General features: G+C 37.4%; 1 protein-coding gene and 1 non-coding gene across 15 annotated transcripts in view; one reads left to right on the top strand and one right to left on the bottom strand.

Moving 5' to 3' along the window:
* The window catches only part of LOC131078666 (pentatricopeptide repeat-containing protein At4g31850, chloroplastic), a 52,433-nt gene extending 28,671 nt beyond the window's left edge, over positions 1-23,762 (top strand). For 2 of the 14 annotated variants that reach the window (XR_009113831.2, XR_009113827.2), the window contains 5 exons: positions 18,811-18,889; positions 19,074-19,242; positions 21,124-22,568; positions 22,928-22,992; positions 23,102-23,759. The gene's annotated coding sequence lies outside the window, so the exon portion shown is untranslated. Of the gene's footprint in view, positions 1-18,810; positions 19,243-20,001; positions 20,838-21,123; positions 22,569-22,927; positions 22,993-23,101 lie in introns of those variants that run through there. The other 12 variants (XR_009113829.2, XR_009113823.2, XR_009113830.2 and 9 more) reach the window with 9 other exon arrangements.
* Positions 5,723-5,794, bottom strand: TRNAT-AGU (transfer RNA threonine (anticodon AGU)). Its single transcript has one exon. It is a non-coding gene; the product is annotated as a tRNA-Thr (tRNA).
* Positions 23,763-26,161: the final 2,399 nt, after the last annotated feature.

The following is a 26,161-nucleotide window of genomic DNA, read 5'->3' as shown; positions in this document are numbered from 1 at the left end:
GCCCACAACTAATTGTGCCTCGCAAGTATCTTAAGATGTGCTTGGCTGCAACAAAATGAACATGTTTGGGCATGCTCATAAACTAGCTGAGATCATTCACAACAAAACATATGTCTGGTCTAGTGTTAACTAGATACATCAGTGATCCAATCAACTGCCGGTACTCTGATGGATCTGCAAAATCAAAGTTAGCTGCAGATACACTTAACTTCTTTAAGTTAGATTCCATAGGAGTAGACATAGGTTTACAATCCATCATTCTAAATCTTTTCAAAATGTCAATAGTATACTTTCCTCGACTCAGAAAAATTTCGTTAGATCTTTGCCATACTTCTAGACCTAGAAAATAATGCTTTAGACCTAAGTCTTTCATTTCAAATTTTGAAGCTAGTTATTTCTTGCATCTAATGATAAGTTCATTTTTACTAGTAAGAAATAAATCATCCACATACAGAACTAGAATTAGCTTTTCATCATTAGATAACTTAAAGTAGATGTTAGAGTCAGCATCATTTTTACAAAAACCTAGACTTAACAAGTATTTATCAATTCTTTCATACCAGGCACGAGGAGCCTGTTTAAGGCCATACGAAGCTTTCTTCAGCCTGCACACATGAGTTAATCTATCTTGAATCTCATAACCCTCAGGTTGTTCAATATAGACCTCTTCCTCAATGACACCATTAAGGAAGGCAGTCTTAACATCCATCTGATGTAGTTTCCAACCTCTAACAGCAGCAATAGCTATTATCGTTCTAATAGAAGTATATCTAGCAACAAGAGCAAATGTTTCTTCATAGTCTATGCCTTCCTTTTGAGAAAAACCACGAGCTAGAAATCTAGCCTTATATTTTTCAATACTACCATCAACATTATGTTTAATTTTAAATAACCATTTAGAGGAAACAATAGATTTACCTTTGGGTTTGGGCACAATATCCCAAACATCATTCTTGATGATTGACTGATGCTCTTCATCCATAGCAAGCTTCCAGGCATGATGATTCAAGGCTTCTTCAACATTGCAAGGTTCAGTTTCAATGAGATTGCACATCAATGCAACGTAGTTGGAGAGTACTTGAGGTCTCTTAGTTTCACGGAAGGTGCCACTAGGAGCTGCAAATCTTTCGGCTTCTTGAATGGTGTTTCTTACCCAAAGAGGCCTGTTTTTGGTAACGACAATGTCACTAGGAATGTTAGTGGGATTCATGGGCTCTGGAAGATCATTATGTTTTTCTTGAGGTGGAGGTTCAACAGGCTCCCTCTAAATCTCAGGGTTAGTATCAACATTCATATCTTGATTGTCATTAGCTTCATCAATAACACAAGAACCTTTTGATTTCTTAAAAGCAATATCTTCTTCAAATGTAACATCCCTACTTACCCCAACATACCTTTGACTAGGGATGTATATCCTGAATGCCTTGGAGGATTCACTGTAACCGACTAACATGCCTTTCTTTCCGGAGGGTTCCAACTTGGTTCGCTTTTCCTTGGGCACATGAACATAAACGGGACTTGCAAAAATTCTGAGGTGACTAATGTCTAGTTTGGATCTTGTGAAGGCTTCTTCAGGGGTCATGTTCAGAGCACAACGTGGACATCTATTTTGGATATATACTGCTGTTCTAGAAGCCTCAGCCCATAGAAAGGTCTGCAAATCTTGATTGTGAATCATAGCCTTTGTAGCCTCAACAATAGTCCTATTCTTTCTTTCAGCAACTCCATTTTGTTGAGGATTGTATGGAACACAAAACTCCCTCTTAATTCCTGACTCAACACAGAAATCATAAAAGCTACCGGAGCTGTACTCACATCCATTGTCAGATCTTAGACATTAAATTCTTTTACCAGAGGAGTTTTCAGTTAATGCCCTAAACTCTTTAAATTTACTTAAGACTTCATCAGATTCTTTAGATTTCAAGAAGTAGATCCAAGTTTTCCTAGAGAAATCATCTATGAAGATTACATAATAAAGAAATCCACTAGGAGATGCTATAGACATAGGACCACATAAATCAGAGTGAACAAGTTCTAGTTTGTTTTTAGTTCTATTTTCACTTTTATGAAAATGACTTTTAACATTTTTACCTATAGCACAACCTTTGTAAGTATTATCATGAATTTGACTGAGTTTAGGCATACCTTTGACTAACTTTTCAAGAGAGGGAAGAACTTGATAGTGCAAGTGTCCAAGTCTTCTATGCCATAGCTCACAGGATTCGGGAGCCTCATTAATGAGGGCTTGAATAGGGTTAGTAGAGAGCTTATAAAGACTCATATTTATGACCGATTACACGAGCAGATTTAAAACTAGATTTCTTAGGCCAAGTAAGAACTTTTCCCTCAAAAAATGCAATTTGATAACCTTTATCTTCTAAAGAAGAAATGGAAATTAGGTTTCTTTTAATTCTAGGAACAAACAAGATGTCACTAAGGTGCAGTGAAATACCAGAGTCTAAATTTAAAGAAGTAGTGCCACAACCTCTTACTGAATAACAAGCGTCATCGCCAATTACCACGTGAAGGCTGGTATCCTTTTCTGCTAAGTCTGAAAGGTGATCATAGTAGCCTGTGATGTGTCTGGAAGCACCACTATCAATCAGCCATGTATTACCATCTGTAGGAATATTGCTAGACAGAGCAGAGATGAATAAAAAGTCATCATTTTGTTGTGAGACTTCATTTAGGTTGGCTTCTCTTTGGGAAGGGTTATTCTGACATTCTTTAGCATAGTGACCAAACTTGTCACATCTAAAACATTGAACACGTGAGGTATCTCTTGGTTTCTTCCAAGATTGCTGGGAACTAAATGGTTTGAATTCCCTATTTCTTTTTGGATAAGGCTTCTTCCAATTTCCACCTTTCTTGCATTGGGCTGCCAGCATGTGTTGATCATCTACATGAGGATTTTTGGTTTGCCCTCTTGTGATGAGGCGAGACTCTTCTTGGATGCAATCATTCTTAAGGCGATCAAGGGTAGGTAACTTAGTTCTACCACTTATGGTTTGGATAAATGACTCTCATGAGTGTGGTAAACCATTTAGGGCAATCATGACAAGGTCTTTGTCTTCCATGTTATGTCCAATTAAACCTAGCTGATTCTTTAGTTCTGAAATTCTCATAAAGTAGGAAATAACATAATCTTCTTTTGCTATTTTGATATTAAGTAGTTGCTGTTTTAAAGTAATTGCCCTACTAAGATTGTTAATTTCATATGTACCTTGTAGATGGCTGAACATTTCCCTTGCAGTAGTAAATGAGGCAATAGAGGTGACTAGGTGGTCTTTGACTGAATTAATGAGAATCTTTCTGGCCTTGACAACATCCTTTTTGAATTGTTTTAGCTCAGCTGCATCCGTAGGTTCAGTTAGCTCTTTCGCTTCTATGAATTGAAGAAGATCTTCTTCCTCTAGAGCCAACCTGATTCGAACCTTCCATCCAGTAAAATTGAGATTCCCATCAAGCCTATCTTCAACTTTCAGCCATTGACTTGACCTGCAAATGCGACAACAATCTGGAAATAAAGGAGTACTAAATTCTAAAATTTGAAAGTTGATCTAGCCTATAGCTCTGATACCATGTTGATTTTAACACTTTCAGATTAAATAAACTCGGAAAATCGGAATTGTTTCTAACTAGGTTAATTAGATTAGAGATTTATAGTTTTTCAGATTTAAGCATAGCAAGGAAAGTGAATGAATAAAGACAAGACATAGTTACCCTGGGAAAACCTCCTAGGAGAAAAAACCCAGCCAGAAAAGGTCCCCAGATCTGATTATGGTTTTAGATTCAAATGATGATTACACACTTATCTGGAGTACAGATGTTGCTGACACAAAAGGATGGCATAGCAGTTTACAAGATTAGCTCGCTGACAGAGATCATAATTTGCAGTCCTTCTAAACAGATTCACTGTGCATAAACAAGGGTTCGCAACACCTTCAACTGGTTCACAATCCTTTTATAGGGTTTGCTGAGTCTTCAATGAAGTTCGCTATCTTCTAATGATGATCTGCTGCCTTCTATGTGTATTTCGCTGAACATGAAGATGATATATGTGATCGCTGCCTCAATGTGTATATTTCGCATGCCTTTGAAAACTGAATGAATTTGATATGAGAGGTATATGCTTATTTATATGAGGAGCAATACTTCTAAACTAGTCGGCTTGCCTTGTAAATTAAACCTTTTAATTTATTTAATTTATTTACTGCGAAATGGATAGGGTCGGCCCTATCATGATGGCGTGTTGGGGTTGAGTGTAGCGTGGAGACTTTTTAGGAGAAGCCGAGAGGTATAGGGCCTAGCCTTATACGTTGGAGGAGGGGCTGGCCCCCTTAGGTGGATTCCAATGTTGCCCAAAGCAATTGGAATCCGCCATCCCTAATTACAAACAACAGTTGGGTTGTTGATCGAGGAACAATATCAACATACCTTTTGAACACCTTGTGTAGTCCACTCATGAAATCTTATGCTACAAAAGATTGGAAATAAAATTGACCGGATCAAAGAGATGTATGCAGAGGCTGAGGACATCTAGATGTTAATCACCAACCACCACATGTCTCAAGGAACTTTTTAGATAATTTTCAGATTTAGAGCTATTGAAGGTAAGTGTAGTATAAAATTTTACATTTTCATTATTTGATTATGTATTCTAATTCTTCTTTAAAGTTTGTTTTTAAATTTTAATCTTTTTAAAAAAAAATTTGTAATAGGTTGCGGAGACCCGTTTCACCTCCCAACACAATCGTCTTGAGACAACTTGTGAAAGTTAGAGAGGCACTTTCTAATATGGCGATTAGACAAAATTGGTCTATATGGAAGCAAAGCAACACTGAGAGGGCAACAGAAATTAGGCAAAGGATATTTAGATGACTCATGGTGGAATTGTGTGGAGTATCTCCTTAGTTTCAATGAGCCCATCTTCAACATGATTCGCTATACTAACATGGACATGCCTTGCATTGGAGAGATATACGATGGCATCAACTTAATGCTTGAGAGAATGAAGTGCATTATAAATGTGAAAGAGAAAGACCTTGAGGAGGCTTTCTTCAAACAAGTGCATGCAATTGTTGAAGAAGATGGAACAAGATGATCTCTCCATTATATCTTCTTGGCTTTGCATTGTCTCCAAAATACTATAATAGTCAGTTTCTTTCTGTTCCAAGAAGGCTTCCCCCATATAGAGATTTTGAAGTGGCTGAAGGGTACGGGGCAACATTTTGTAGACTCTTCCTTGAAGATGAATTGTGAGATACAGCTACGATTGAGTTCATTGATTTTGTGCACTCAGATGGTCAAAGTAGTGAGGCTCTTGGTGAAAGGTTTACGAAGGATGCTCATAGTTGGTGGTAGTTCCATGGCCAATTCTTCCAACACTTGCAAGCCCTTGCAATTAAAATTTTATCACAAGTAAGTTTAATGATTAATAAATGTTTTTTTTAGTATTTTCAGTTTTTTATTTTTAAATGTATAACTTTAACTGTTTACTTTGTTTTCATAGGTGTTGAGACATGGACCAGCTAAGACTCGAACCTAGGACCTTCCATATGCTGTTGGAGTGCTCTACCACTGAGCTACTAGCCCCTCTTGGACCAGTCCATCGTCGGTCCGGGTGTGGCTTATTTCCAACACCAACACCCCCCCGTAAGCCACACCTCTCGTGTGCTTGGGGCTCCTAGCCTAGACCTGACTCTGATACCATGCTGAGACATGGACCAGCTAGGACTTGAACCTAGGACCTTCCATACACTACTGGAGTGCTCTACCACTGAGCTACTAGCCCCTCTTGGACCAGTCCATCGTCGGTCCGGGTGTGGCTTATTTCCAACACCAACAATAGGTTGCTAGTTCATATGCATCAGAGAGGAATTGGAGCACATATTCTTTCATCCACTCAGTAAAGTGCAATAAATTGTGCTAAAAAAGAGCAGAGAACTTAGTATATGTGCATTCCAACTTGCGTCTTCTTTCACACAACCATGACTACAAGCAAGGGGAGACGAAGATGTGGGATATAGAGCCAAAGCATACTAACTTTGATGCTTCCACTTTTTAATATATTGCATTTGAGGAGTTAGAAAGTGAGCACATTTTTAGTGCTAGTGGAACCGACATTGCTTGTGGTTTCATCTAATGATTCTACATCATGTAATGCCAATGATGATGATGATGATGATTTAGAGTATCCATTTGATGATTAAGAAATTAAGAGTTAAACCAATTGTGAAACTTGAACTTGATATTATTATTTTGATATTGAACTTGAAGTTTGAACAAAGTATTTATCATGCATGTTTTAAAATTTAAATGACATTGAAGTTTATGGTAGTTTTGTTGTTTATATGATGCTATGTGATATTCTAATCTTAATTCATGCTTCTAGGTTGCATATATGTGTGTGTGTGAGAAAGAGATTTTTACATGTTTTTTGTACTAACAAATCCAAACTTCTTAAAAATATTTAGCCAAACTGGTGAACCGAGTGTGTGTGTGTGATTTTACATGTTTTTTGTACTATTGAACCCAAACTCCCCAAAAACATTTAGCTGAATCGACGAACTGATGACAATGTTTCCCAAACAACAACAGATGCAAACTATTTTTGTCTACAAAGGCGAGAGGAACTTCAAATTCAATTGCCAGTCCATAGGAATATTAACACAATACATATATTTAGATGCATTAGGAACACTAAATTTCATCATATCAATATAGATTAATGTTTCATGGTTCTGGGAATTAAAGTAGTAGAACATAATCTTCATTTATTGTGCAAATGGTCCCAAAATTGTCTACAAAGCATCAATAGTACCCCCCTGTCTCCACGTCCCATGCAAGGTCCATCTTACATTGGTTATTCGATTGGTTAGGAGGAAGGGTGTGATCGCGGAGATAGGTGTCTTCTAAGTTTCTTGTATTCTACAGCCTATTCCTCAATGAAGCGAGGACACACACCTCCCTACCACTTCTCTCTATCTTCCTCCAATCCGGTCCCCTCTGCCAACAAAAACAATGCCAAAGAGTCTCTTACCGATCCGTCTTGTCAAACCAAGTCAAATGACTTCCATCCTACTCGATTCTGCCTTCTGTCTTGCGTCCAGTATCTCTCTACATTGTCTGATCTGTTTGACCTCGAAGTCTCTCCCCCATTCGATTGGTCTCCCTCTGCTTTTCTTGTGTTTTTCAGTCGTGGTTCTTTTCCCACCGTTTCCATACACCTTTCCTTTTACTTCCCTAACTGTATCAACTGAATCTGGTAAAAGGAAGACGAGGAAAGAAGTTGACTCCAACCAACAAGACTGAACTAATAAAACAAGAGAACCAAAAGTTGATCAATGCCCCTGCATCAGGCTCCCTGCGTGAGATCTACACTTGCAAAAGGAGTTGGGTAGTAGAACTACCTTTTCAAGCTGTCATTATCTTGCAGGATACCCACTATGCTTGGAATCAACAACCTTTATCAATTTACTTCTTTCGTTTCTTCCAACATGTGAGCGGAATAGTGCCTCCTTTACATAGTGTAATGAATTCGGGCTCTTCATACACACTTGTGGATCCATGTCCACCCTACACCAAACTGCTCCTCCCAAGTACTCCTTGCATTTGCTATCCACTTTTTAGTTTCATCTTAGTACAAACTATTGAAAAAATTAACTCCTCTCGATCCATCTTCTTCCACCCAAAATTTTGGCCTTCACACCCCATCTCATCCCCATTAACATTTGGCCACAATTCTACATGGAGCCTCTCATTGTTGCACCTTTCCCATTCTTTGCCCATGTTACAAGAATCAATTCCGTCATTAGTATGAGCAAAATTTGAGACAGTACCCATGGTGTTTGAAATGTTTCTTGTCTCCATTACTGCATTACGCTGTTTGGCTTTCTCATACCTCTCCATTGCAAACATTGCACATTCATGTAAAGCAACTTCAACAATAAAAAAAGGATTGTGAAAACTGAAATATTACCTTTTCATCCTTTGCTGCAATGTTTCGTCCCACTTCTTGTGAGTACAAGCCATTCTTCCTCAACGACCACAATTGAAGTGATAGATCATCTTCTGTATTTGTTTTGTTGTCTCCATAGTTTGTCCATGAAGAGTCTCAACTGTGTACGCATCCTTGCACTGCCGGTGTGCACTTTTGTGGATTTTTGTTTCTTCCCTAGGACCAATTTTTATTGCTGCCCTAACATGTTCTTCTTGCTTATATGTTGTAATTTGGTTATTCTCTTCTCCTATTGGCTATCCTACATGCCAATCAGTACCGTTCACATCCTTGCAACATTCAGGAAAATGAAGAGACACCTCCTTGATTGCTGCTGCAACTTCTTCTTTCTTCCTACCATCTACAAACTCTTTCCCACTTACCAACATCACCTTACTATTGCCACTATGGCCGTTCTCTTTTGGCTCTTGCAAAGGCAACAAGGTATGTTTGGTTCCATCCTTTTCAAAGGTATAAGTATTATTTCTATTATCATGCATGACATTCCAGTCAAACTGCCAAGGTCTACCAAGCAACACGTGACACACATCCATAGGCATGATATCATACATAACTGTATCCTTATAGCTTCCTGTTTGAAATTCAACCAAAGCTTGCTCATCTACCAATAACTAATGGCCCCTTTTGCAAACCAAGAAACTTTGTAAGGGGTAGTATGTTTAGTTCTCTTAAGTCCTAGTTTGTTCACCATGTCAATAGCCACAAGATTATTAGTACTTCCGCTGTCCATAATTAGTTTGCAGCACTTATCTTTAGCCTTGCACTTTGTCTTGAATAAATTTCTTCTTTGTACTAGTTGTTGATTCTCCTTTGGTGGCTTTAACAACACCCTTTTGAACAACAAAGATTTTGTTGGTTCCCAAATCAACATATTGCAAAACCCTAAGAATGTGCCAGGTTCTATGATCAGGTTCAGCAATTGACTTGGCCAACGAACAAGATTCTTCTGAAGGAAGATATCTTCTGCTCTTTAGGCTCTGCAAAACCTCGGTGGGTATACCTTAAATATAGCAGATGTATGATCTTATTAAAACTTTTGTTCTGAATCCACTTAGTATGGTACGTATACTTGAAGTGAATGCTTATTGCTTTATCACTCATACTCCTATTTTATCTTCTCAAATAAATAAAGAAAACTGAACTTTCTATGAAAACTGTTTTATATGATAATGACCAATGCCTCCTTTAGGGCTACAGAGTTAACACGCATCCAGTTCCTGACTGTTATTCAAGTTACTTGGCATTTATAAATGTTTATATCTTTAATAAACATGCAAGAATGTGATATTATCTGGTTCTTCTTGTTAATCCAATTATTCCCTTCCAAACTGCTGCAATTTAATCAAATGGAGTTTAATTCTGCCTTGCAGAAACCAATCAACTAAATTAGACAAAACAGAGAAAGCTGCTTTGATAAATCAGAATTATCCTTGATGCTTTGATTTAAACAGATAAGAAAGAAAATAGATTGGAGACAACCATACAATACTCTATCATCCACAATCAACAAAATAACTAAGCACAGGAATCTGAGATTTTTTTATTATATTTCGCCACAAAAAGAGGGTACAAGTTCTTTTCCAAATTTTTTCTGCTATTTCGCTATGTATGTTCTGTTCTACCCCCCTTTGATCAGTCCTAGTTTCTCCCCTATATACAAAATGGGGAGAAGCAACAAGCTTCAGACTGCTACATTACATCCCTTCATAACTAATTGTATAAATGTATAATTAAAGAAACTAAATTAAAAGACTTAAAGCTTTTAAACCAAGTTTTGACAACAAGTATGAAATAAAACATGATGATGAAACATGAGAATAACCGGTGGATGCAAGTAAGCCCGTTATCTTGACATTTTGAGTAGCAACCCGTGACCCTTGGGTCTGGCAAGGTTCTACTTTAAGTTGGCCGTCCTTCTCATCCACCGGCTGAATTCCTATGCATCTAATCTCCAGAGGTCTTCAAATATGTGGCCTCCCATTGGTAGACATAATAGTCACTAGGCCATTTGTGATTTTGGATGAATGGCATGTTCGCGAGGTGATCTTTCCATCTTTTATCTGTCATTGCCCTCACTTCTATAATAAATTTTGCATAACCAACATCCAATGTGATGATCCTATCCTGAAATAAATTGAAACTTTGAATACTCACATTGTTTTCTTTCCTCATATGTGTGATAATTTTCGAAACCATTTGACAAAAATCACTTTTCCAATCACTGAAATCCTTCACATGCTTATCCTTATCAGTGATTTGTGGTATGGTCCAATGTTGAAAGGTATGAAATGAGTCAATCTTGGCTATCACCTTTTGTTCTTCGCTGGCAACATACTTGAGCTCTTCAATGATTGTTTTTACTGTCTTTTCAATTTCCTTTATCGCTGGGGGAGCATCAAGATCTCTATGCGTTACTTTGCTCAAGTGACTAAAGTAGGATATGCTGGCTGCCATCTTTTTGCCAAGGATTCCAATTTGGGTTTGTTCCCCTTAAACGTGTCTAGCATCTTTATCAGGGACTCATAACACTTATATACCTCATCTAATCTATCAATAATGAATTTTACCTTGTGGGCCAAGATTTGCTCAAAAGTGTTGAGGATTTGCTGTGGCACCTTTTGTAGAGCTTCTTCATTGGCTACCCTCAATTCTTTTATTTCCTGTTCATGTTTTTTCTTTTTTTCTTCCCATCCCCGGGTATCTTCAACGCTGTCTATTGGCTTGGGAGGAGCATGCCTATGTAAAACTATAGCTTTATTCTGATTACCAAGCTATCCCTTTGCATTATCTTTTAGTGTAGCATTTTCAATGTACAATATATTTATTTCATCATTCATTTCTTTATGCCCTTGTTCAAGTTCAACTATTTTTTGCTGCATCTCTTGTAAACATGGCAGAATGCATAGTCATGGTGGCCGCCTCCAATGGGGAGGTATCTTTCATGGTTTTGAGGATTGCTATCCCTTTAGTTTCTTTCACCATGTCTATTAGCCTTGGTTTGCTAGTACTCTTGAAGTTCACCCAGGCAGCTAGTATTTCAGTTTTTGGATTATAACCTGTGCCGCTTACCCCTTCTTCAGAGTCAAACTTTGCTACCATCATGAGGTCCTCCTGCTGCCTTACTTGGTCTAACAAAAACATTTGTTTCAGGGCTAACCTTGGGACAATCAACATGTTACTTTTCAAGATCACTTCTCTGGCCTCTGCTGGAGTAACATGAATATCATCAAATTTTATTTCCTTGAAGGTTTGAGCAACAACCTCCTCATGCTTGGATTTGTCCACTCCCATGAGGTTCATTTGCTTGCTTTCCTCAAATTCCTTCATTTTTGTTTTCATCCAAAAATCTTTAAACTCCAGAGTATGGATGAATTCATCATCCTCTAAGAATCTCATTGACATCGCCACTCTTTCATCAACAACGTTCACAGGCTCTGCTCCTTTTGTCATTTGGGCTTCATAGCCATGGGTCCCTTTTTCAAATCTAGGTGGGTCAATCTGTGATTGCTCCAGCCCTTCATCTCCTTTTAGGGTCCTTAGTGCACTGGCAGCTTCATCAGTGTCACCCTCTCCTTCAGATTCTTCATATGGTACAAGGGGATTTGGATCATTTACCTTTTGTTTTTTGGTTGGGGGAGAAGTAGGAGAATCCTCCTATGCAGATTCATCATCAGAAACATCATGAATAACAACCCCTTGCGGTTTCTTCAGTGGAACTGTGGCCCTTTTTGGTGGAGATCCACCGCATGTTGATTTACCATAGATTTTCTCAAAGTTGTTTAAGCACAAATCAATTCTTTTTATTTCATCATCTTCTTCATTAAAAAACCTAATGAAAGTGGGGTCCCTTTTCCTTTTTTCTTCCTCCAACTTAATCAAAACATGTCTTTTCTTTCTCATTTGCACAATATCTTGAAATGAAATACAATTTCTAATCAAATCTTCCTCTATTAATAATTCATGTGAAACCAATTTAACAAAAGAACCAATGTAACACTCAGGATCACACATTCTCTCCTTGCTAAACTTTACTGAATAATTGGTCTATATGTAACCCTGCAATTTCTCTAACATGTTTGATCCAATGTAAAAATTTGCATATGTAACATGACGGGGCAATAATTTCCCTTTCTTCCTTTTTTCAGTTACTTCCTTTGCCATCCATAGCATCTGCCACATGAACTCTAAAAAGGCAAGTCTGTCAGACACAAATAGAGGTAACAAATGTGGAGTTTGGGGGCACCCATATACCTTGATAATGGTGTGCTCTCCCATGTAGAACCAGTCAGCAAAGTTGTGAGTGTGACCCATTTTAGGATCATAGGCTAGTGGCCTCAATACCCTCCTTATAACTTGATGATTAAGGGAACCAAAAATAATAATAACAAATGAGTCGTGGAAGACTTTGTAATCAACATCCTTGCATCTCTTGTCCCACGAGTAGCACCACAACTGTGCTGGTAATCTGTTGCCACCTTCATCCATCATCCCCAATTTTAACCAATGCGTGAAAGCTTGCCTGTTCTGATATAAAATTAAACAACACAATAAAGAATAGTGGCAAAATCCACTACTTTTCTTCTCTTTCCTAGCCACCAACTGATCATGAATTTTCTTTTCTAATTCAAATGCGAAATCAAATTCAAGATTTACTTAAGAATTTTGTATCCTCATGGCCATATACATTAGTGATACTAGCATCTTGGCCCTAGCATCCTCTCCCAACACTTGACACAAAACAAAATATGTTTTTTGGAAGTAAACCAAAAAATCATCCACAAGGAAGGGCTCACTACTTGTAATTATCATGGGCTTATTATTTATACCCCTCTTCCTATAATACGAGAGCTCGTCCTTCCTGAATCTTTTGTGGAGCCTATTATAGTCCATTTCAAAATTTTCAAGGTCAACCTTGGTGAGAACTTGCTTATTCAATATAAAGCAGTCAATGATAGCCGATTTTGTGACTACCAACAAAGAATTCCCACTAGGCATCTTGATGGTTCTTGTTACAGGGTGGTAATTGTCTGCCAACAACTGAATTAACTTGACATCTATGAAAATGCTGGGCACTACTAACTTAGCAATGTCAAGGGTCCAGGGGTTTGACACGGGGATCTTTCCATCTCTATTCTTATAGAAATACAAAATAAATCCCTCCCTGAGATGGGGATTATGGCATCCCTGCATCCTTCCAATTTATCTTTAAATACATTTTTGGCTCTAGTATTTGCTGAGCTGGGTAATGCATCTAACAATGATTTTTGCATAGGCCTCTTAGTTGAGTTTGACATTCTAGGTTTTCTTTCAGAAGTTTCTTCCCCTTTTGAACTTTCACTTTCCCTAGATTCCTCCCTTTTTCTAGGCATTTTTATCCTATATGCTTTTTACTAGAAATTCGAATAATTTTTGTGAACTTTGCAGATGGGGAAGTAATTGAGTACTTGTGGTTATAGCAAACAATTTTGGTTTGTTCCTCCTCGTCGCAAAGCCCTTTACGTACAATCTTTCAGCTTGGAATGAAAAATTCAACTGGAAAAATCGATTATTTATGGTAACTTTTGATGTCTTTTCTGCATTTAATTCTTGTGTGTCATTAACAGCTCCGCCACCCTTTTCAAAATTTTGATTTAAGGCAATGTTGATGTCATCATCAACTTGCCTCGGCTCACTGTTTTCGTAGTATCGCAAACTTTTATAATTGATCCTGTTTTATTGTTGCGAAATAGCAACATTGGTTATCACTATATCACAACTCTCATTTCTTTATTTTAACCCCTTGCGATATGGCGATACTGAGTTTAGCTATTATCGCTATATCGCAACATCATTCTTCATTAACTATCTTTGTCTTGCGATGTGGCAATGCCCCCTTGAGTTATCGCCATATTGCAACATCATAATAATTTAACTAAGCACTTCTAGCGATATTGCGATAATAGTATATTATCACTATATTGCAATGTCCCCATTTTGCATTAAGTCCTTTCTTGTGATATGGTGATGCCTTCATTATCTTGGCCCAGTTTATCGTTATTTCGCAGATCCCTCAATATGATGGGACGTGGGATTTGTGAAATGGCGATATCCTTATGAACTTTTATTCCCCTTGTCGCTATTTCGCGGGATATCCAATTTAATGAAACATGAATTTTGCGAAATGGCAATATCGTAGTATGCTTTGTACCTTTCGTCATTGTTTCGCTGGCCGCCGAGTATAGTGAAATGTAAGTTTTACGAAATAGCGATAACTTTGCATTCTTTATTTCCTTTGTCGCTATTTTGCAAGCTGCTTAGTATATCAAAATAACATCCTTGCGAATTAGCGGTATTCAATGATATTGCTTTATGATGGCCCATATAAGACGATAAACGAGATATATAAGTATTTTTAGGGGAATTATGTAGGATATGAACTATTAAGTGACAAGTAGGATTTTCAACAAAGGTGTGATTTTTAATATAGGGTCAATATATGGCTCATGACTCGTTATCAAGGCTTTAGTGTTAACTTTTAGGATTTTTAGGCTAGAAAACACATTGAATTATGTTAGACAGGGAACTCAACTTTTACAACTTTAGTTTATCTGATTTAACTGTATGGATAGTTGTGGGAAAATAATTTAGGATCTCTTGATTATTTAGGAAACTCATTTATTTTTGTAGGTTCCAACATACTCTCTTGACTCAGGTTCTTCATTGTGATCAGAAGGTGATCTCGCACTTACTTGATTTGCTTGCACAATCTAATTGCTTCCTTTGGGCCTTGTACGTCCTTGTAGAAATTCAAGACACTCCCAATTTTTATGACCAGCACACTGATTACACTTAAAACACTTACTAGATAAACCTCTTCCTCTTCCTTGATAACCACCTATTTCCAATGATCGTCCTCCTCTATTTTGATAGCCTCCTCTTTCCTGATTGACTGGTCTACTAGAACTACTGGCCCCCTCATCTTGATGTTGTTGTTGTTCTCTATTAGCATACTGTCCTCTTCCTCCATAGCCTCTTCCTCTACCTTTTTCTTGTCAACTTTAATTTCTCATAAGCTTCTCCGTGGCCTTAATGGCAAACTGATGGGCTTTTTCAAGAGATCTAGGGGACACTAGTGGCTTGATCAAATCACCAATTTGTAGAACTCTTCCATATATTCTTTCATGGACATATCCTTTTGTTTAAGATTTTGCAATCTTTTGAAAAGATTTGTTTGGTAATCTCTAGGAAGGAACTTTGCTTTTAGTTTGGCAACCATCCTATCCCAAGAATATATCTTCTCCTTATTCTTCTTTCATCTTTATGACTGAACATAATCCCACCACATAGCAGTGTGGCCTTTAAACCTTGTATAGGCGAACTTAAACTCTTCTTTCTTCTGCAACTCCTTCGTACTCAAAGTACTTGTCAAGGTCATTGATCAAATCAATGAGTTCCTCTCCATTGAGGCTTCCAGAATAGGTGGGAGCCTCTTTCCTCGGCTTGGCTCCAACACCCATGACTGCTTTTATTAATCTCTCTTCAACTCTTCCAGCTCTGCTAGAGCATCATCAACAGCCTGGGTTCCTCGTCTTCCTCGACATCACTAACATAATTTTCTACTACTCCTCTCCTCTCCTCTAGGCCTGCTCCATGGCATCCAATCTTGCCGTAATGTTCTGCAACATCTTGAGAATCCCTCCATCATGGCCTCTTTGACCACCTCCTCTAGCACGTACTCTGTGCATCCTTCTTGGTGGTATTCTGCCCACTCCACAATCACCCAATCTCTTGCAGCTCTGATACCAAATGATGACAACATTTCCCAAGCAACAATAGATGTGAACTATTTATGTCTACAAAAGCAACAAGAACTTCAAATTCAAAACAAACTATTGGTCCATAGGAATGTTAACACAACACACATATATAGATGCGTCAGGAACATTAAATTTCATAATATCAATATAGAATAATGTTTCATGGTCGTTTTGGAAATTAAAGCAGTAGAATAAAATTTTCATTTATTGTGCAAATGGGGCCAAAATTGTCTACAAAGCATCAACAATACCCCTCGTCTCCACGACCTATGCAAGGTCTGTCTTATGCTTCTGAGTTTCTTGTATTCTATAGCCTATTCCTCAATGAAGTGAGGACACACACCTCCCTGTCGTTTCTCTCTATCTTCCTCCAATATGGTCCCCTCCGCCAACAAAAACGATGCCAAAGAGTCTCTTACCAATCCGTCTTATCAAACCAGGTCAAATGACCTCATCCCACTCGATTCTCCCTTATGTCTTGCATCCATTACCTCTCTACGTTGTTTGGTCTGTTTGACCTCGAAGCCTCTCCCCCATCCAATTGGTCTCCCTCTCTTTATCTTGCATTTTTTGTTGTGGTTCTTTTCCCACCGTTTCCATACATCATTCCTCCAACTTCCCTAATTGTACCAACCGAATCTGGTAAAGGGAAGACGAGGAAAGAAGTTGACTACAACCAACAAGACCAAACTAATAAAACAAGAGAACCAAAAGTTGATTGATGCCCTTGCACCACGAACCAAATTCCTAAACCTAAACTGGCAACTAAGGATAAAATTAACTACATATCTAATACAAGGAATGCTAATTCATCAATTATACTCCATGTGAAATAAACAAATTTTGTGATCTAATGTGGTAGACAATGTTATCTAATTTAGTACTGTAGACATCTAAAATCATCCACACCCCAACCGATTTTAACCCATTCCAACATTAATTAAATAAAACCAATTATTCAATTAACCTTCATAATCACCTTCTTAACATTAATTGAATAAATATCAACCATTTATTTAATTAATTTAATCTTTTATATCTCTATCCTCCAAAAATTAAATAAATATTAAGTATTTATTTAATTTCTCATTTTTCCACCTCAAGCCTTTAGTTGACTAAAACCTATTAATGGTCAAACTTAGCATGCACTTGTTTCATCCATCTCACTTCTCCAAAAATCCTCTTATCAAATCCTATCCATTCGATTCCCCAAGAAGATCTACACACTCCATTTTGCACCTATGTGAAAACTCTTACTTGTCAAATCACATATTCACATGTCACAATCACACATTCCCATGATTCCTCTCACACGTGAGAACTTTCAATCTTCATGTTTCATTCAATTTGACCATCAAAATCTCTTTAATCCTTGCCCTCTTTAAGTGCATCAATCACAAAGTGCCACTTGTAGGCGGCTTCTCTCTCCAATCCTCTCAATCAACCTCAACCATTGATTTCTTGGATTAATCTCAATCTTTATCAATCATCTTCTCAATCTATAAATGAACCCTCTCCCAAACCATTTGAGGGAGGGCTCTTGAATGAAAAGTCATGTTGTTGGTTTGAAGAGCTACCACATATTATCTCTCAAGCACAAATCCATTGGAGGTTAACCACACACATCTTGTAACAAAAAATTGTGCATGAGAGAATATTTGTTTTCTTTCATTTTGTTTATCTGACGGTACAATTAGGTGTACAATATGATTTGATTTTGTTGTTTGAATCCTTGTTTTACCTTCTACATATCTTCGTTATTCACATTTAGAATGCCTGATGGGACCCCATGCTCCAAATCTAACCTTTTTTTTGAGTTCTTGTGAAGTTTTAGGTTGCTAGTTTGTTACGTTTGCTCCTACTTTGAAGCATCTGCTTTCACACTCCAACATGTTTGCTTTTGTTGTTGTCTACTTGCAACTTGGAGATAACTTGGCCTGGCAACTCTCACCTTCTTTCCACATTTACTTGCCATTCGCTCACGTTTTCTGGTGTTTTTTCGTAGGGATTTCTAATATTTTTTGTATCTTTTTCTAACGAATTTGGTGTAGGCTAACTCACTTTCTCTATTGATATCTCACATCTTTTGGGCCACAACTTGGTTTAATGCATTCACTTTATCAACTACCGCATTTGCTTTTTTGTGCTACATCCGCTTCATGAATCAACATCTCTGTCCTCAAAGCAAAAATCCTACATTGTCATCATTTAGATTTTTTATTTTCAAGTTTTTCATTAAAATTGCAGTAAACATTCCCCCTAACCTATTTTTCTATTCATCTAGTTGTTTTGTGCTCAGCCTAACATCTTTTTCTTGACCCCTAGCTCATTTTGATGTGTCCGTCTTTGTGGTGATGTGTCCATTTTCCTGCCATGTTTGCACTTTTTGATTCGATGCATCCACTCTAGTAATTGCTTAGACGTATCCATTGTTCAGTTTGTCATGTCCACTCTGCATCGACTTTTTCATTCTACATTTCAACATGCACGAATGTGAAAATTGGTAAAGGTAAAGAGACTTTCTTTCGCCATTTTTGTTTTTCTTCATCGTATTTGCTTTGTGATTCAATGTATGTGCCTCTTTGTCGACATGTATACTTTTTGTGGTGATGTGTCCATTTTCTTGGGGTTTAATCATTTGACTAACCATCTTTTGCAATCTAACCCCTCTTTCTTGCAGCTAAATTGTTTGTCCAAGACTCCTTTGAGAAAGTACATATGTCTTGTGTTGTAGATTTGCTTGCCAAAGGACATATCATTTTCACTAAATTGAGATGTGTACCTAAATTTATAAGGGTGAATTAATATTGTCTGCTGTGTTTGTGAGAACAACATGGTGTGTATGTTCTCTCCTTGCATTGAAAGGTGGTCTTGGAGATAAAAAAACACATCATTACACTTCATTATTGGCTATACAAATTTATTTGCAGGTTTTATGGTGTTTTTGGTATGAAGTTATCTGTTGTGTTTGGGTGCAATATAAACATTTTGCAGGCTGCGTTTGCTGAAAGGCATTGAAGCTGCCATAAATCTGCCCATACCATGGCTGAGGAAAGGGCATGAACTTGCTGGGGTAAAGCGTCTTATGTTTAAGGCCATATTTCTTGTTGTATGGAGTCACCAACTCTGCTCATATATTTCTAAATGGTTTGATGTTGGAATTTGGTGATTTTATGGAGTTATGATGACTTTTCTGGGTATTGTACCTGCTGTGCCAATGCACCTTACTGATCTGAGTTACCTTTCTTTCCTACCAGGGTGTTGTGGTGAAATTTGGATGATTTTGAAGTGGTATGTTTATGGTCAACTTGTATATGTTGTGTGAGTTTCAAATTTCTGGGCAATTATCTTGGCTGTACAGACCTGTTGCAGTGAATTTCAGTGCACTTTCAAACCTGCACCAACTTTCTTATTCATACACTTAAGGTATCACATTGTTATTTCATAGTTGGGTTGTTTGGTGCATGTTATTTGGCATCATTTTGGGATGTAATAGAAATTGCTCCTTTCATTTTTGGTGTTGATTGCATATGAGCTAACTTTGTAAACACCGAATGGTAGTACCGCCTGTATTGGACATGCGTTAATGAATTGATTTTACTCACCCCACTGAACAAGTGGTTTAATTGTCTTAATCTTTCCTGTTGAATAAGTGGATATACCCCTTTTCACTCTCCATTGGAAAGTAGTTTTCATTTCGGTATTTTATAAGCTTTCCCATTGAAAAGTGGAAGTGCCCATGTTCCCATTGAATAAGTGGATAGTTACTTGTTTCACTACCACATATTCACCCCACTGAATAAGTGGTATGGCTGGCTTGCCACCTGGTGCTTTCCTTTAAGTTGTTGCTTTCATTTTAATTGTAACCTTGAACACCACATGCTCTTACCTTGCCCATTTGCATCTCAAGTTCAGTTGAAAATATTTTAGAAAAAAAAGGAAGAAGTGTCTATTACATTGTCCTTCCTCCATGGCACTAGACACACCAGTATCTACATAGCAAGCCTTCTAGTGTTTCTTAAACCATTTGCACACATCACTCTCACATTTACACTCTAGGAAGCACACACTCATAGTATTATCCTATTTGAGGCTAAAACATACCAAGCAGTGGCTTGACTGGCTATACTGAGGCAAGCTGTTGCCCACAAACCCTAATTTTTTTCTCCCTCGAACGTTTGACAGGTTACTTCGCACTGCTGACACATACTCCAATTCTGCTAGCATCATAGGGGAGCCATATTGTTGGCAAGCAACTCCAGGAATGTTGCAGAGCCACTCGGTCAAAAGACATCAGTATCTGTACCAGCTCACCAGCATGCCCAGCAGGTCACTAGTGATCTGGACAATAGCATGCCTGGCAGATTGTCTGTGTCTATCGAAGTTTCCAGACCTATGCACAGCTCCAAAACACCTCCCAGTTGCATCTGTAGCGTCCTTCAGCCTTTTGTTACCATTGGATCACAATCAAATATGAAAGCTAACACACATCTCAATCCTCATACTCATCCTTTCTAGTTTCATTTCATTTATCAGCTTTGTGCTTTAATTTACATGGCATGTCTGAGTTTCTGCACTTTACTATCTTTAAAAGTAAAATCCGATTAGTTAAGTAGAACAACTAGTATTTAATGTGAACACTACTTACTACTGAACCTAGAAATGTTAATTTTTTTGACACACACACATGGACACACAGGTTCAAGTATATATATTGGGTATTTGGGATGAGATGCCCTCTTGGGGAGTCAGACCCTAAATACATATATATACCCGTGTGTGTGTGTATGTTCTTGGGATGAGAGCCCTCTTGGTGAGTCAGTCCTTGACTTGAATTCATACCAGCAATAGTAAATTTCCCAGGATTTCTTGCTTGATGACAGCTCTCAGGCTCAGATAACAAGATAGTTCATGTTGCTAACATCTTTCAAAGGAACTTAGAAATTTCTTGCTTTTTTCATGAAAAGCTTGTGAATGGCATGCAACTTAATACTACTGTATACAGACATTTTCTAAAATTTTCTGCACATATCCAAATTCTAAAGTCAAGATTGCAAGAGATTAGTAATGTGTTAAACGTCTTGTTAATCAAAGTTGTTTGTGTCTTGTGATACATGTAACTGGATTTTTTAATAGGTATATCATTCATTGCTACTTTTTCCTTTCTGAAAAGCATGCAATTTACTGTCAGATGCTTTTTGTAGACTGTGTTATGGTTTTACTGGATATTTCTCATATATATGGTCCTGTACATGTTTCTTTGATAACATTGGTCTCCCTTGCATTGTTGTTCTGTTTGCTTTACAGGAGAGTGTTCATATATGGTAGGATAGTACCAATTGTGCTGAGACCTATGGTGTTGGTTTTATTAGAGCAAGTTATGTTGATTGTGAAGAAGAATATACCACACATGCAGAAGATGGAGGCAAAGAGCTTTTGAGAGGGAATAACATGCCGAAATGCTCCCCCTGCTAATGGGGTAGCAGGGGAAGAAAGGAGCAACATTTAGCAAGTAAATGGATTCCTCCTGGTGATGGATTTCTTGAGCTTTTATTTTTGATGGTGCAGTGAAAGGGAATCTGGGTCCTACAGGAGCATATGTGCATATTAGGACTACTTTGGAAACCTTTGTCAAAGGCAGTTCTTTCTTCCTTGGTTTCACATCGGACAATGAAGCAGAAGTGTTAACTCTCCTTGAAGGTTTGAAACTCGCTTCATGTTTGAAGTGCAAGCTTTTCGAGGCAGAAGGAGATTCTCAAGCCATTACATCTGGTTGTGTCAAAGATAGCCTATGTGATTGGAATCTTAGAAACAATAGTAAGTGAAACTGATTGGCAGTGGCTTTGACATTGTTAAATTTAGCCATTGTCACAGAGAGAGTAACTATATAGTGAATGTAGGTGAGAATTAACATCCCCTTTTGGTTAAAAGCAGTGTTGATCCTAGCAAATGGGAGATTGCAGATCTTCTAAGGGCAATGCATCTTCTTCCGTTCCACTACCTATACCAACTTTCCATTTGCAGGAATGATGATGATCCCCTTTTATCATCAGGCAGGATATATTAATGTTTAACAGCTGAAGTTCTTCAAACTTTTTTTTCATGTATCCTTATGGGATGATCAAGGATTGTAGGTGCAGGCAGGTAACAATTTGATTTTTAATCCTGCCTGGGTTTTTTGTGACATTCATCAGCTTTTCTTGTGGAGCCTCTGTTGGTTTTGCTTGTAGGTTTGTGCTGATTTTTCCTCCATTCATGAAGGATGCTGTGTGGAAAAAAGAAGCCTGAGACACTCCATATGATGGAGTTGTTTTGGACCAGAGACTCAAAAGGACATTTAACATCAAAGATTATGCCACGCTGGCCTTTGTGAAAGAGGTGCTTGGGGAGGATGGCCTAGGGAAGACTGGAGTTTTATGAGCAAGAGAGTCCATAGCTGTCAACTTTGCTTTGAAATTGGAGGCTTGGATGGATGATTATCCAGCCAGAGAATGGATGTTGCTTCCCTTTCCTTGTCTCAAGAGGTGCTCTATGTAGAGCAAAGTTCAGAGGAATGCCGCCAGGGAATGAATATTTCACTCCCTTTCCCTGTATCAAGAGGATGTCCTCTATCTAGGGGAAAAGATTCTGCTTCTGGAAATTTGTGGTGGTAAGGCTGGTATATTTGGAGTTTCTCATGTCAGCTGTTCAGATCCTTCTGCTAAGTTTGTTGAGGATATATGCCAACAACCTTAGAACTATTTTTAAGGAAGGTAATCTACTAATTTCTAGTCTTTCTATGATACCTTCTTTTTCTAGAAAGATTGTGGTCAGAACTGGGCATAGGGATGTTATTGAGCGTGGGGTTATGATAGTTGACAAAAACAGGGGATCTTCCACCGCTTCTGCTAATGCTTACATAGCTTTCAATGACTTTTTTCATTTTTAGGTTTCCCTAGTTGCTTGTGTCTTTTCAGGGCCTTTTCAGATTTCATAGGTTAAGTATGTTTCTGCTTATTTTGCTTTAGTCTTATGTAATTGTTTCAAATCTTTGGTGTGGACCTATACAGAACCTACAACTTAACGATTAAAAAAAATGTCAAAATGCTCAGTCTTTTTTCGTCTGTGGCAGTGCTTTACTTATTGGAAGAGTATGCATATGTCGCATGGAAAGAAAGTATTACATTGGAAAGAGAGGTGCATAAAAGTTAATCTGGCATTTAGCTTTCAACTCAAATTTAAAAGAGATTTATAATTACTTTGATTCTAGAATTCCTAATGCTTTTGTAATGTCATGAAATGCTAGGTATAAATGTTTCTGGCAATTTAAAGATCTGAGATAGATCTTTACTTTCAAGCATCCATGAAATTTTCTTGAAGAATAGGCTGTTGAAATCATGAAGAGGAGGAAAGTAGAAAAAGTTTCAAAAGAAAAATTTTAAAAATTGAGGTAAGAGAAGCTGATAGAAAAAGAAGAGAAAGAAGGGGCTCTATTTGCTGAAGTTTCTGACTCTTCTTAGAGAATGGCTGACAATATGGAGGTGGAAAATCTTGAATGAGCGTGGAACTGATTTTGCATTTTCCATTATCGAACCTGAAATATTGAGCAATTGATAGGCATGGGAGTGCTTACCCAGCTTGGAACAATCAGTGGACCAGTGCCTTGGGACATAGAAGATATTTTACAGGCAACAGGATTTTCCACTGGCCAAGTCAATAACAGCCTTCTGCATACGACAAATGGCATAAACAGTAGTTTGGAAATGACATCCCAACAGCATATGCTGCCCATGCTTATTTCAAGTACATCTTTGTTGATATTCCGTTTGCATTATTAACATAACCAAAATTGTGTATTACCAAAGAAGTGGGGTATAGTCTCATCTCTTGTAGTGGTTATTACTCTTTCCTCATCAAAATATATCATTTTTCCAGTCCAGGTTGATTTAGGTAATCTTTAGTCTGGTTGCCTGGCTTCTTCTTGTCATATCTTTCCTTCAGCCTTTGCCATCAGTAATTGTTGCAAGTCAATTTCCCTCTGTAATGTCCCCTTTTTGAAATAGAATTTAATAATAAATGATAATAATAAAATTAAAACATTAAAAATTAAATCAAAATATAAAATAATATAATTAAATATGATTAATTAAAAATCAATTAAGTTAATGAAAAGTCAAAAGACATGAAAGGAAAAGTTGTGATTCCCTCAACAATGAGATATAAAAGGGAGAAGAAAACCTCATTTGAGGGGGGGATAATTTGGAAATGAGAAGTGCAGATCTGATTATGAAAGGTTGTGCCCCTTTCAAAGGGTAGAAATAATGAAGAGTTGCACTCTTTCAAAGGGTGCTAATGGTGAAAGGGTATGTCTCTTGCCAAAGGGCATACATGATGAAGAGGTGTGACCTCTCCCTCAAATTGAGAGATATAAAGGGAAGGAATCAAAAGCATCTAGTGACATCACCATTGATTAGATCAGATCATAATTGTTATCAAGTTACAGGCAGTAACGTTTGTGTTTTTGGTGGTATGCATGCGGATGTGCTTAATATGTATGCTTAGTATATGAAGCTTGATAAAGTTGTTATGCAGAAGCTAGTAATAATATTGTTATAAATTGCAATATGTATGACAGTCATACTTAATTTCATATATATTTATAATACATGAGAAGTTAGTGTACTTATAGTTTAAATCATGTTATTACTGTCAGTATTTAAAATGGGGATGAGATGTTCCAAAGAGGGGCAGTCTAAATCCAAGCAATAGGTTAAGTCCCAAGATAGGGTGGGGATCAGTGACCCATAAGCCTTGAGGCTATAGACCCAAGATATTGAAGGGCTTGGATTTGTAAACTTTGAGGGAACCTATTGTAGTTGGTCTCTAAGCGTTTTGGTAACATACGTAAACCCTTCTCCCTTAAAACTGAAGTAGTAACAAGGTCTGATATCTATATTAATAATGATAATAATGATATTAATCATCTAATGAGGAAAATAGATAAGCACTTGTTAATAACTAATTGAAGCATATTAATCAATTTTAATATGTTGAAATAGATCAGGTAGGGGACATTACAAATGGTATCAGAGCTATGATCCTACCATCCTACAAGGTAAAGATGAATCATTAAATCATTCTAGTCAATAAGAATAAATCTGACAATACGTGTATTCACGTGTATGCTTTGTGTTTGCAATTATCCATGTGCAAGCTTTGTGTTTTTCATGTGTAAGCTCTGTGTTTTTTATTCATATTGGTAGATGACTTAGTTTGAGAAAGTTAAAATCGACATTGCTTGAGGACAAGCAAACTTGGGAGAGGTGGATTGTAATGTCCCCACTTTGAAATAGAATTTAATAATAAATGATAATAATAAAATTAAAACATTAAAAATTAAATTAAAATATAAAATAATCTAATTAAAAATCAATTAAGTTAATGAAAAGTTGTGACTCCCTCAACAATGAGATATAAAAGGGAGAAGAAAACCTCATTTGAGAGGGGGGATAATTTGGAAATGAGAAGTGCAGATCTGATTATGAAAGGTTGTGTCCCTTTCAAAGGGTAGAAATAATGAAGAGTTACACTCTTTCAAAGGGTGCTAATGGTGAAAGGGTATGTCTCTTGCCAAAGGGCATACATGATGAAGAGGTGTGACCTCTCCCTCAAATTGAGAGATGTAAAGGGAAGGAATCAAAATCATCTAGTGACATCACCATTGATCTGATCTGATTAGATCAGATTTGTTATCAAGTTACAGGCAGTAACGTTTGTGTTCTTGGTGGTATGCATGGGGATGTGCTTAATATGTATGCTTAGTATATGAAGCTTGATAAAGTTGTTATGCAGAATCTAGTAATAATATTGTTGTAACGTTTGTGTTCTTGGTGGTATGCATGGGGATGTGCTTAATATGTATGCTTAGCATATGAAGCCTGATAAAGTTGTTATGTAGAATCTAGTAATAATATTGTTATAAATTGCAATATGTATGACAATCATACTTAATTTCATATATATTTATAATACATGAGAAGTTAGTGTACTTATAGTCTAAATCATGTTATTACTGTCAGTATTTAAGAAGATGGGGATGAGATGTTCCAAAGAGGGGCAGTCTAAATCCAAGCAATAGGTTAAGTCCCAAGATAGGGTGGGGATCAGCGACCCATAAGCCTTGAGGGTATGGACCCAAGATATTGAAGGGCTTGGATCTGTAAACTTTGAAGGAACCTATTGTAGCTGGTCTTTAAGCGTTTTGGTAGCATACGTAAACCCTTCTCCCTTAAAACTGAAGTAGTAACAGGGTATGATATCTATATTAATAATGATATTAATCATCTAATGAGGAAAATGGATAAGC

Source organism: Cryptomeria japonica, chromosome 2 (assembly GCF_030272615.1).
Source record: "Cryptomeria japonica chromosome 2, Sugi_1.0, whole genome shotgun sequence".
Taxonomy (NCBI): domain Eukaryota; kingdom Viridiplantae; phylum Streptophyta; class Pinopsida; order Cupressales; family Cupressaceae; genus Cryptomeria; species Cryptomeria japonica.
Note: the sequence above shows the minus strand (reverse complement) of the source record. Positions and strands in the feature narration are given on the sequence as shown.